The sequence below is a fragment of the Trachypithecus francoisi genome, unplaced genomic scaffold (assembly GCF_009764315.1).
Source record: "Trachypithecus francoisi isolate TF-2019V2 unplaced genomic scaffold, Tfra_2.0 Lachesis_group9, whole genome shotgun sequence".
Taxonomy (NCBI): Eukaryota; Metazoa; Chordata; class Mammalia; order Primates; family Cercopithecidae; genus Trachypithecus; species Trachypithecus francoisi.
This window is the reverse complement of record NW_022681474.1, coordinates 11,633,421-11,646,570: the sequence shown is the minus strand read 5'-3', so window position 1 is coordinate 11,646,570 and position 13,150 is coordinate 11,633,421. Positions and strand designations below refer to the sequence as shown.

Below are 13,150 nucleotides of genomic sequence, written 5' to 3'. Positions count from 1 at the left end.
CTCATGAAATGGTGTCTTTGCAAAACGTTCAGTGAGCCATCGGCTGACACCAGGAATTCCAAATGCTGGGGAAACAGAAGTCTGGGGGTAAATTGTCGCATCTCACCACTCACTTCCCGAATCTGCTCCAAAGAGACCCAGCATGAAGGGAAAAGCGCCTCGGGGCAGGGAAAAAGAAAATCTCCACCCCGGCAGTAGGCAGGCCCCAGCCCCCACCGTGCCCCACCTCCTTGGAACCCTCCCATTCCTGCCGGTGGGGCTCTCTGGCTGGTTTCAGGGGGCCCCCCACACATGGGAGGGGGCTGCTCTCCCTTAATTGCAACCAACTCCAGGCCTTTTTGATAGGACTCATTAATTTTACCTACAGTGTAATTGGATGCCATGCTGGATTAGACGGTTCCTGGCTTTCTATACTATCCTATTCTCCTTCTCCTGATCTGGGGGCTCCAGGATCTCCCTAACTGCCTCCCTTCTCCAAAATGCACCCCTAGTCTCAGACCTCACTGTACTGTTCATCTAATATCTTATGACTCTGTCCTTATACTCACCCCAAAAAGTAAGGCAATGACAAGGAGACGGAGTGGAGGGCACTCGAGCAGAGGAAGCACAGCCAGAAGCCCTCCCGCCCCAGAGGCCGGGAAGAGACCGGGGTCAGGAGGATGAGAAAGCCCAGGAACCCTTCAGACTGGCGGGGTGAGCGCAACCCCAGGATCCAGACTCAACTCCTCACCCAGGGCCTCCAGGCTGCCCCCACTTTAACACCTGCTCCTCACTTCTCCCACATATGTATCCGTTCCTGGGGGCTACGCCCTGGTGTTCACGTCTTTCTCTTTCCCTGTCCTATCTGTCAAGCTTTGCCCAGGATGCTTGGAAGTCTTCATCTTATTATTCCCAGGATCCAGGGAAGAATAAGATCCTTATTCCCAGGATCCAGGCATGATACTATGTGTGCAGTTCAAACATAGCTGCACTTTGCATTTATTGGTTGAGGCTTCATATACATGAAGCACTACACTAGGCCATTAGCGCTAACTTAAAGGGAAGAGATAATGTGATTGCCAGTCTCACATGGCGCGCTGGAAGTTCAGGGAGGTGCAGCTGACAAACCGACCTGAGACACTAACTGCTCCAGGCTGCCCTGCTGGGTGACAGGGCGGCCTGTGGAGGTGGCATGCGCCCTCTGACCCCACAGCTGGCAGGCCCCCGGCTGAGCTCCCAGAGGGCGGCCCGCATGTGTCCCTGTATCTCACGGAGCCCCTCAGGAAGCCCAAGGCGACATCCCTGGCATAGATGTGGGGAGCCCTCAAGGGTGGGTGGGGAACCTCCGCCTTCCAACCCCAGGTGCCCCAAGGGCTGGCCTCCTGCAGGGACCATGCTGAGCTGGAGGTCTGCACGGCAGGCAAGGGGTGGCTGGTGTAGCTAAGCCTTCCTAGGAACAAGGAGCCAGGCTTGCTTTCACCTGCCACTCTCTTTCCTGACAGCTGTGGGAGACGAGTGAACCCGAGCAGGGCTAGCAGCTAAGGGGAGGCTACGTCAGCCCCCAGCCCAGCCTCTGTGTGGACTTTGAAGGTGCGTGCATACACACACACACACACACACACACACACACACACAGACACACACCTTGGCAGACGTATCCCTAGAATGTGACAGAGACTCAGGCTGGGGCCACTTGGTGCAGAGACTCACAGTCTCCAAACTCCAGATGCCACCACTGCTAGGAGCTTATGTCGACTGAGCTTGAACCAGTGCTGGTCACAGGATCTTGGACCACGTTCTTGCCTGTTGTACCTCAGAGATCCTTCCCGTTCCCTTTCTTCTGTACCCAAGGAAAACCCTAGCCTGCACTTCCCGTCGGGGTTCATGCTGGGAGCCCCTCCAGCCCCCATTACCCAGCAACAACTCATCCACAACCACGCAGGGACACGTGCGAACAGGTGACGGAGGCCAGCATGGATTCCCACCCAGCCCCCACGCACGCCTACTCCTAGGGGTTAGACCCCTGCTTTCCAGAAACTTTCTCTTCCTCTGATATTTGGCAAACTTTGCCGCCCGTGCTTTGAAGTCCTCATCTTATAGATTGTCGGAATGCAGGCGTGATGCTATCTGTGCAGTTCAAATACAGCTGCATTTTGCCTTTATTTCTCAGCGCTTAATATACACAAAGCACCAAGCGAGGCCATTAGTACTAGCTTTACCATTAATGGAAGACACAGCATGAGTCCCACTCTCTCTCAGGTGGTGTACGGGAAGGTTCAGGGAAGCGTGGCTGACAAATGGACCTGAAATATTAAGAGGACAGCACGAGAAAGAGTATGGCCTGGTGTCCACCATGCTCTTTGGAAGCTCAGTGCCATGGAAGGAGGGGAGGGCCCTTCAGGGCCACAGTGCAAGGAAGTCTGAAAGATTTGAAGGAGGGAGCAACATGATCCTGTCAGGAGCTGGTAGTAATGCCAGAAATCAAGAGTGTTCTTGATTTAGGAATAGGAGTACATGGAATTGCCCGGATCACAGCGGAGAGGGAGAAGGGAGCTGGCTGTGTCCCCGTCATCACCAGCCATCATTGGAGGGCAGCTTCTGAGCCCCACTGGTGTCTCAGCTGGGGATGGCAGAAAGCCCCTGCAAGAACGTGCCAAGCTCTGTCGTTCCTTATGTACCAATTAAACGTGATTAATATTGTGTTCTCATTACCTAAATAATTCATTAACGTTTTCGGTAGGAAATTTAGAAAATAACAAGTGAGTAAGAAGAAAACAGAAATCACATGTTTTCTCACCCATGGAGATACTGCATCCTTCCAGTCTTTTTTCTATGCATAAACATATTTTTGTTAAATTGTAATTTGTCAAATGAAGGTATTGATTCAGGGAAAGTTAATATTAGATAGTGCTGTTGCTGTCCATGTTGCCTAGTGACAATGATGACTCTTTGGGCTGAAAAGAGTCACCGGGCGTGATGGCTCATGCCTGTAGTCCCAGCACTTTGGGAGGCTGAGGCAAGTGGATCACAAGGTCAGGAGTTTGAGACCAGCCTGGCCAACATGGTGAAACCCCATCTCTACTAAAAAAAACACAAAAATTATCTGGGTGTGGTGGTGGGCACCTGTAATCCCAGCTACTCAGGAGGCTGAGGAAGGAGAATCCTTTGAACCAAGGAGGCGGAGGTCACAGTGAGCCAAGATCGCGCCATTGTACTCCAGCCTGGGTGACAGAGTGAGACTCTGCCAAAAAAAGAAAGAAAAGAAAGAAAAGAAAGGAAAGAAAGGGAAGAAAGAAAAAGAAAGAAAGAAAGAAAGAAAGAGTCACCCTGTGGGAACAATAGCCATTGTCTGTCACATGGCTTTTGGACTTACCATTTGCCTGGATGTCTTTGTGTGAAGAAAGCCAAGTCCCCTACCCACCATCTTCTCATCCCCCACACAATCATCTCCGTGCAGTTTCACCCTTGTCTGTGATACTGCACATCTGTGACACGATGCAAACAGAGCTGCACAGGAGCATATTTTAAAAGCTTCCTATAACCTCCCTGCCTCTTGTTTAACTTCTTTGGTTCAGGAACAGTTGACCCATGGGGCAGGAGAGTATATAAAAATATCCCTATGTGCTGGGTGTGGTGGCTCACGCCTATAATCCCAGCATTTTGGGAGGCCAAGGTAGGCGGATCACCTGAGGTCAGGAGTTCAAGACCAGCTTGGCCAACATGGTGAATCCCCATCGCTCCTAAAATTACAAAAATTAACCGAGTGTGGTGGTGCATGCCTGTAATCTCAAGTACTTGGGAGGCTGAGGCAGGAGAATCACTGGAACCCGGGAGGCAGAGGTTGCAGTGAGCCGAGATCATGCCATTGCACTCCAGCCTGGGTGAAAAGAGCAAAACTCCGACTCAAAAAACAAAAATATCCCTGTGCACCCAGACGGGGCCCCTGATCTCAGGGAAAGATTGATCTTGGGAGAGGCAGGGCATAGATTAAAAACAATTGTCTAATGCACGATTAAATACATTCATGAGCTTGCACAGTGTAAGAGCTCAAGAGGGACTTAGAAATAATCGAGTCCCTCCCTCCCTCTGCCTTGCAGGCGAGGAAAGTGGTTCCAGAAACAGGCTTATCGAAGCCCCAACAAGTTTGTTTCTGAGCCCTCACATGGCTTCTTAGCTGTCTTTGTCCTTTCTAGCTCAGGTGCATACGCATCACATGCATTTTCAGTGAGCTCATGGGAAATCACTGCGGCTCACGTAGCTTCCTCGAACAGGCAAAAATCACTGGGAGAAAGTCACAAGGTTTAAGAACTTGCTCAGCCCCAAAGGGTTAACGGAGGCTGGCAATGCAGCACGATCCCACCCGGGCTTGCACAGGAAAAGAACTCAAGAGCTGTTTTTCTTCTCCGAACGCCAATCCCAGTGGAGGCGCTGGGGTTTTTAAAACCAAATGTCTCTACAGCTTGAAATGAATGACTGCGTGACCTCAGCCGTCACACACATGCGGCCCCTGCTGTTAAACCCTGAGCAGGACTGGGCTCAGGGTATCCCGTAAATACTTGACGTCTGTGAGGCACATGTGGGAGGAAGAGCTGTCATCAGAAGTGGTTTCAGCTGGAAGGCCAGAGTCTCTCTCTCTCTCTCTCTCTCTCTCTCTCTCTCTCTCTCTCCTCTCTCTCTCTCTCTCTCTCTCTCTCTCTCTCTCTTCTCTCTCTCTCTCTCTCTCCCTCTCTCTCTCTCCCTCTCTCCCTCTCTCCCTCTCTCCCTCTCTCCCTCTCTCTCTCTCTCTCTGTCGCTCTCTCTCTCTCTCTCTCTCTCTCTCTGTCGCTGAAAGTTACCATCATCTGTTAGCAATTTCCCCGCTCCTATTAAAGCCAGACACTAGATTCATTTGCGTTGCTGCAGACCACCATAAGGGATTCCTTTTTATTGCTTGGATGTGAGTCTCTGAACCACATCAATTACAGCCCTTTGTGTTACCAACGGGGTAGTGTGAATGAGACGATGACAATCTTACTGCAGAATGGTTCACAGATTGTACCGAGATGGAATTCTGCATTCATTGAGAGCAGAGGAGGGAAAAAAAATCTAGATTCTAGGCAAAGAGAGAATTCAAGTCCCACAGAATGTGAGTGCCTTATCAGTCTCAGCAAAAACTCACTCCTGCAGGTGTGGGCCATTGGGACCTGAAACTCAGCTGGAAGGAGTGATTTCCAAAGCTACAGAAACAAACACAACATGATTGTTATTACTAGTAATCACGCATGAAAAATTGAGTCATTAACCCTGTGGAAACATTTCGAAAACACACATTGGACCTAGACTGGAGAAATGAGTTTCCTCCTGCTTCTTCCATGAATTTGTGCCGTGACCCTGGGAACATCATGCAGATTGAGCCTCAGTTTCCTCTTCTGTTTGATGAAGGGCTGAAGGGTTTAGATAGATGATCTGAATTTCCCTCCATCTCTAGTTCTCTAGGACTCTAGACACCTTTATAAAGCAGGGAAATAGAATCATCAGGATAGAAATTCTCGCAGAAATCATCATACTGGGGCAGTGAGGGAGGTGTACCATGCTGAGCACTGCACGAAACATTTCAGACAGGAAGTCCTGAGCCTCCCCCAGCTTTCCTCCTAAGATAAGCATGCATGCAGTAGCAAGAATCCCTGGGCACAGGACTGAACCAGGACTCCAGGCCACAAAGGCTACCATGGGAAGCTGTAGCTTCTCTAGCTCCTCAGTGGCACTGTTCAGCCCTCAAGGCAGACTCTCACCAGGAGAAGAGCCAGGGTGGCCACGCTGTGGGAGCAGGGGTCCCTGAAAGTGCATGGAGAGCAGCCTGCACCCCTGCAGGGAATGCCTGAGCCTCCCAGATGGGCCTGACCTGGCCTGAAGATACCACCCCTCTGAGAAGGGCCTCACTGGCTGACAGATCCATCAAATCCTGGCAGAAAGGGGGGTCTGGAACCAAGACTTCACCCACTGTCTTCTCTCTTGCTCTCTTTTGTTTTCTGCAAGTGATGGATGGATGTACTTTGAAGGAAGTTCAGCCTAAGTCATTTCCTCCCCCAAAGGCATCTGACTCACCTCTAATTCACCTCCCATGAGGCTGCTCAGGACAGACCATTGGATTTCTTCCTGAGTTGTAATATACTGGGGCTTCTTCACTCAAGCCCCCACAAGTAGCTTTGCCTGTGCAGGAGACCCAGGCTGGGGCCCTCAAGGCTTGCCCTCATCCTGCTTTTCTGCAACAAATCCACCCATCTCCCTTTTCCACTCCAGGAGAACAGAAGGGTGACACCGCCCCAACTCACAAGAGCTCAGGGTCCAGCTGTGGGGTGCAGCCAGGACCCATTGCCACGTCTGATCCCCACACAGGAGACCACCAGCCTGGTTCACAAAGGAGTCCAAAGGCAGCACCAGCCAGGCAAGACGCTCATCCAGCTGTGAGCATCATGGCCTAAAGGCAACATGCAAGGGCTGTTTCCCATTTCTAACAGAATCTTAACTGTCCACCAACCACGGCTTCTAAATTTACCCACAAGGCTTGACAGCGTCAGAGGAAAGAGAAGAGATGCTCCCATCCCGGGCTCTTCTTTCTCTCTGCTGGGCGGCGGTGTGTACAGAAAGCAAGACACCACACAGACACACACACTTGCATACATGCACATACATGCGCATACACACATGCACACACGCACGCGCACACATACACGCGCACACACATACACACGCACATACACACACCTTGCACACACGCACATGCACACACATAAATGCACACATACACACACGCACATACACACATACATACACACATACACACACATGCACATACACACACACATACACACATGCAGAGTGCAGTTCGCAGTGGCCATGCATGAGCAGACCCATCCGGGTGGGCAAAGGGAGCGATGACGAGCAGCCTGGGCCCAAGCTGTTGTCAAGACAGCCCTGCTCCATCGGTTCCAGCCACCCGGAGTGGCCGCCTGACCCACCTCCTGCAAAGAGGTGAGCTGCCCCTGCCCACTGCTGCTCTAGCTCACGCCCATCACCTGTGAGCCATTACTGACTACCTACAGGGTGCGCCTGCCACAGTCTGCGTGTCCCACAGAAATTACCCAGGGCTGGCCCAGCAGCTCCCAGCAGACAGCCAGGCACGTGCTCCCAGGGGCACTGGTCCTAGACAGATGAGGACACGTAGAGACTGAAACCCCTGAAAATGCCTGGGGCAGCAGGCGAGTCACCAAGAGGAGGACTCAGGAGCTGGAAAGGAAGGAGATGGAAAGGAAGGGCCCATCCCTGGAGGCTTCTGAGCAGAGGCTGGGCAGCCCCAGCAGGGCAGTGTCAGAGGGGACTGGAGGCTCCAAAGCTCTGCTGATGCTGAGACCCCATGAGGCTGCGTCCCACCAAATGAGCCTGCTGAGCTCACAGGCCTGCATCCCACCAAGCGGGAGTGCTTCGTTCCACCAACAGGGCCTGCTGAGACCCCACGAGGCTGTGTCCCACCAACAGGGCCTGCTGACGAGTGAGCTAGAAGTGGATTTCCTGGAAATGAAATCCTTGCCATGACCTGAGAAAGGAAAGTGGCTAAGGAGGAGAGGGTAGCAGGGGACGCCCCCCTGGTGGGGGATGCTCCCCACCCCTCTCTTTAGCACTGAGGGACCCAAGCAGCTGCAGGAGACCAGGGACCAGGGGCCGCTGTCATGGCCCGTGTTGAAATGTGAGTGCCGCAGGGTTTCCTTTCCCTGAATTTTCCCCCTTCCTCTTCCCTTTGAGAGAGCAAATGTCTCTCTCAATATCTCTGAATACAAATTGCAAGGACACCAACAGCAGCTTCAGTGGGTCCTTGTGTGTGCCAGACACATGTATTATTATCTCATTTAATCCTGAGGGAAGCATGAGGCAGGCTGGGGCAGAAACAGCCTGCACATTTTTCTAGCTTTTGGTTCTAAAACCCTGAGTCCCTGGGAGAAGGTGGAAGGTGGAGTGGGCAGAGAGGGCTTGAAGAAGCTTGGGGGGAGAAGGATCTCCCCAACAAGAGATTCATCTGGTCTGATAGGAAACAGCCAAGGGAGAGGTAGAAAGAACAACAGAGGGAAAGAGATAATGAGAGAGAGAGGAGAATGAGAGAGAGAAAGAAAATGAGAGAGAGAGCAAGAGAGAGAGGATGAGAGAGAAGAACAGGAGGGAGGAGAGAGAGAGAAGAACGAGAGAGAGATGAACGAGGGAGACAGAACGAGGGAGAGAATGAGAGAGAAAGAACAACAGAGAGAACAAGAGAGAGGAGAGAGAATAAGAGTGAGATGAGAGAGCAAGAACACAAGAGAGAATGAGAGAGAGAAGAACAAGAGAGAAAGAGAACAAGAGAATGAGAGAGACAGAACAAGAGAGACAACGAGAGAGAAGAGAGAATGAGGGAGAGAGAGAACAAGAGAGAGGAGAGAGAGAACAAGAGAGAGGAGAGAATGAGAGTGAGATGAGAGAGTGAGAATGCAAGAGAGAGCAGAGAGAGAAGAACGAGCGAGAGAGAGAACAAAAGAGAGAAGGAGAACAAGAGAGAGAGAAAGAACAAGACAGAATGAGGGGAAAGAGAATGAGAAAGAACAAGACAGAATGAGGGGAAAGAGAATGAAAGAGAATGAGTGGGGAGAGAGAGAGAGAACATGCATCCTGGGGAACTGTGCCCATGTTCTCAGCTCCTCTGAGGGACACAGCTGAACTCTGAAGGGGGCAGATGGACCCCCACCTCCCTCACCTCCTGCCCGGGAAGCTAGAGTGCCGTGAGACCAGGCCTCAGAGTCTCAGTCGCCCCCATGCACATGGAACATAAAGGCCCCACAAGGCAATGAGGGCCCCGAGACCCCAAGGTTACTCCACAGTCTTCGGGTGGAGAACACCAGGGAAGGACTGGCTGGAATTTCCCAGCACCCTGCCACCCAGACCTGCAATCAGATGTCAACTTACTACAGGAAAACAAGGAGTGCTCTACTTCTTTTGCAACTGAGTTTTTGGACCAGCATTTACATATGCGACATTTGTTTTTACATTCCCAGCTTAACACCTGGTAGTTCTTCAATGCATGTTTGCTGAACGACTGTGTGGGCCAGAGTCAAAAAGAGTGCTGCCAGAGAGGCAACAGAAACATAGATTGGCCAGTGGTTCTCAACGTGTCACAGAGGAACACCTGAAGGGTTCCAGATCCTTTCATAATAATTATAAGAAACTAATTGCCTTCTTCATTCTCATTCTCTCACAGTGAAGCTTCCAGAAGCTACATGGCATGCAGTTCAATTCTGATTGAATAAGGAAGGAGACAGGGCAACTTTAACATCCTCTATTAAGCCATACATTAAAAAGACTTGCAAGATGTAAAATGACGCCCTTCTTTTCACTGAATTCTTTTGTTTTGAAAAAAATCATCATTTTCTATAAGAATATTTTATGTTGGTGTGCAATGGGTTTATTAATAGACTGATAGAGGAATAAATGCATATTTTTTAAGTTTCTCAGCCGTAATTGTTAATGCAGCATACATTGATAGATGTGGCCATATAAACAAGAGCTCTTCGGGAGCCTCAGTGGTTTTTCAGAGTCCAAAGCGAGTCCTGAGACCACCTTGTTTGAGGATCACTGTAATAAACAAAGAGCAGTGCAGGGGCGAGCTGAAGGGGACAGTGGCTTTGTCGCTGACTATTTGACCTTGAGCAGGCTGTTTGACCTCTGGCTTCATCTACCAATGGAAGATGCTGAGCAGATGGGTCCCAAGTCCCCTCCACTTTTAACCACGTCTACCTCTTGGTTCTTTCACAGCAGAGGCAGAGACTGGGAGCTCAAAAGGCCGGAGGAGCCCTCCCTGAAAGCCTGGCTCCCTGGAGCACACCGTGAGAATGCCACGGCATGGGTCTGCTGGCGAAAAATAACTGTCCTGAGACCTGGGCTCAGAGCGCTTCTCCCAGGGCCCAGAGGACAGGGGTGATGTCAGCGCCCTGGAGCCGGCTGCATTCCTGGGTGCGCAGGTCTGTGGGTGACTGCTCAGGAATCTGCCATCCTTTCATGCCTCCAGAAACGTCACCTCTAATCCATGCCTGAGCACAGAGTGTTTGCCTGTCTATCTGCGTGTGTGTGTGTGTGGTGTGTGTGTGTGTGTGTGTGTGTAGCACACTCCATCAAATGCAAGAAGTAATCCAATTTAGGCTCTTACGTCCTTTCAGGGAAGACTCGCAGAGAAACAAAGCTCTGAGCCCTGTGTTTTGGGAAGTCACCCCCGTGTTGTGGCCTCAGCAAGCAGAAATTTGAAGGAGCAGGTGGGGGTGTGAGACCCAGCAGTGAAGGTGCCCTTCTTGCCTCCTGCCCGCCCCTCCCGGAGCCCACACTCTCCTCTGTAGGGCTATTGGAAACCTACTCTGAAACTGTTATAAATATTCAATAATAAGCAAACATGAGTTATTTCTGAAATGTTCCCAGGAATAGCCAACTGCCCAAATAGCCAAGGTCGTTCTTCAAGTCCTGGGAAAAACAGAAATGTGGGTATCATTTATTTTTCCTTTGCCCAAAGCAGAATCCTTGGTCATACACATCTAATTTTAGTTTTCTGTTTCTATTTTGTATGTTATCATTGTGTAGCCTAGGGAAAGAGAGAAGAGAGGGGTGGGAGAGAGACTGGGGAAGAATGAGGGGGAGAGAGAGAGAGAATGAGCATGAAGGGAAGACGGGAGGAAGGTTCTATTCTTCAACTCCTGTGATAACATTTGGAAAAACAACTGTCTAGTCTTCCATATTTCCTTGGCCCTGCTAGAAGTGAATTTTAAAGACCCAAGATGGTGGGTGAGTCATAGAGAAATGTTATAAACTTCCAAGTCCCCTCAAAATCAGATAATAAGTGAAAATGTAGGCAGCTGGTAAAAAAAAAAAAAAAAAAAGGGAGGCCACGATGAAGACCACAGTTCACCCAAGGCATCAGAAAAGGAGTTTCCAGTGAGCAAGGAGGGTCTGGAATTAACACGCTTTGGGGCCAGGCATGGTGACTCATGCATTTAATCCCAGAGCTTTGGGAGGCCAAGGCAGGAAGGTCACTTGAGGCCAGGATTTCAAGACTAGCCTGGGCACCATAGTGAGGCTGCATCCCTACAAAAACTACAAAACTTAGCCAGGCATGGTGGTGTGAGCCTGCAGTCCCAGCTACTCTGGAGGCTGAGGTGGGAGGATCACTGGAGCCCAGAAATTGGAGGCTGCAGTGAGCTATGATCACAACACTGCACTCCAGCCTGAGTGGACCCTATCTCTTAAAAAATACAAAAAAGACCCTTTCACAAGATCACCTGGACACCGGAAATGCCTCTGTTTCCCACATGCTGCTCTGGAGGAGAATAAGCAATAGACACCCCGGATAAATCCCTACCAGTGAGCTGCACTCAGGGCCAGCCCACTCTGACCGCTTCCTCCCTTGGCTATTAGGACTCAACCAATTCGGCATGCTCAGCAAGTAGTTGCTGAGATGCCAGACAGCGCTTAGTGCTGGGTGCATGCCCTGAGGCTGGCAAAGCCATCCTCCCACTTGGGAAAGACTAGCGAAGCAGAGTTCTGCTCTGGGACTCTGGAGGGGAGCCCCTCGCAGCTGGCATTACCCTGACCAGGCCCTCACTTGCCAGAAAGGGACCACGCCCTCACTTGCCAGGACCTTGTGTCCTAACACAACGAAGGCCTTGCACCCCCTGCCCATGACACTGGTCTGGAATCCTCAAAGCAGCCACAGAAGCTCCTGAGCCCCATTCATTTGTTCCTAATCTGCCCTCTCCAGACCCCATCTTTACCCAATTTGGAGCATGTGGCTCTCCCTGACTGCGGTCGGCAGCTGGCACTGTGTGGATTTGATGTGGGCTTCTGGCCTACCTGGTGTCAGCTTTTCCCAGAAGATCGCACTGGGCTTGAGTTCCATTTCTCAATGCATTCCGCTAATTCAACCCTGGCCAAATGAGCTCTCAACACCACGCCCGCCCTGGAAGAATGCAGTGCACACATCAGCACTCTGCTTTAAGCTCCAATGTGCTATTCCTGCTGCAGCCTCCACACAGACACGGAGCGGGCAAGTAGCCCACCTGATGAGGGGACCACAGGAAGTCCATCACCCTCCCAGGTGCTCTTAGCCTGTCGGTGTAGTCTTGATGCCTTACCCAAGGCCTTTCTCCAGAGCTGCTCTCATGAACAACACAACCCTAATTGCAGCTAACATGAAAGGCTAAGTCACCAAGGCTATGTGGCTGCTGTACACTCACGCCGACAGTGTGACAAGATTCATCTCACGCCTGTAATCACAGCACTTTGGGAGGCCGAGGCAGGAGGATTGCTTGAGGCCAGGAGTTCGTGACCAGCCTAGGCAACTTAATGAGTCCTCATCTCTATTTTAAAATAAATAATGGCTGGGCGCGGTGGCTCAAGCCTGTAATCCCAGCACTTTGGGAGGCCAAGACGGGCGGATCACGAGGTCAGGAGATCGAGACCATCCTGGCTAACACGGTGAAACCCCGTCTCTACTAAAAAATACAAAAAACTAGCCGGACGAGGTGGCGGGCGCCTGCAGTCCCAGCTACTCGGGAGGTTGAGGCAGGAGAATGGCGGAACCTGGGAGGCGGAGCTTGCAGTGAGCTGAGATCCGGCCACTGCACTCCAGCCTGGGTGACAGAGCGAGACTCCGTCTCAATAAATAAATAAATAAATAATTGGTTTTAAAAAGCTCCATCTTATCTATTGGTGTGGCCAGCCCTTACACTCCTAAAAGGACTCCGAGGTCCCTGCCTGACTTGACTTCAATTCCTAATTTTTTCCTGGTGCACAAAATCAGATGAAAGGTAAAGATCTCCCTCCTGAATTAATGGTGTGAGAAACAATTTAAAAACAATGATTTCATGGCTTTCATGATCTATAAGTTGCCTTAGAAGTGTTTTAAGAAGCACAAGAGCTTTCCCCAACGTAGCAAACAGCAGACTCTGAGACCACTGGAGGCCTTCCCTGTTGAAGACTGGCGCCTCAGAAGACATGGCTTCTCTTTTCTAGATAACTGGGTCAAGAATTTGGTTAGGTTAAAACAAAACAAGAACCAAAACCAAAACAGAACAAACCTTCCCAAGTATCTTAGTCAGTTCAGGCTGCTATAAAAAGAACCGCTGACTGG

At 50.7% G+C, this 13,150-nt stretch overlaps 1 long non-coding RNA gene across 1 annotated transcript; it reads right to left on the bottom strand.

Moving 5' to 3' along the window:
* Window positions 1–4,866: 4,866 nt before the first annotated feature.
* Window positions 4,867–6,005, bottom strand: LOC117082701. The gene is made up of 2 exons (XR_004436738.1): window positions 5,899–6,005; window positions 4,867–5,466 (listed from the first exon to the last, which is right to left on the bottom strand). It is a non-coding gene; the product is annotated as an uncharacterized LOC117082701 (long non-coding RNA).
* Between the last annotated feature and the right edge of the window lie 7,145 nt (window positions 6,006–13,150).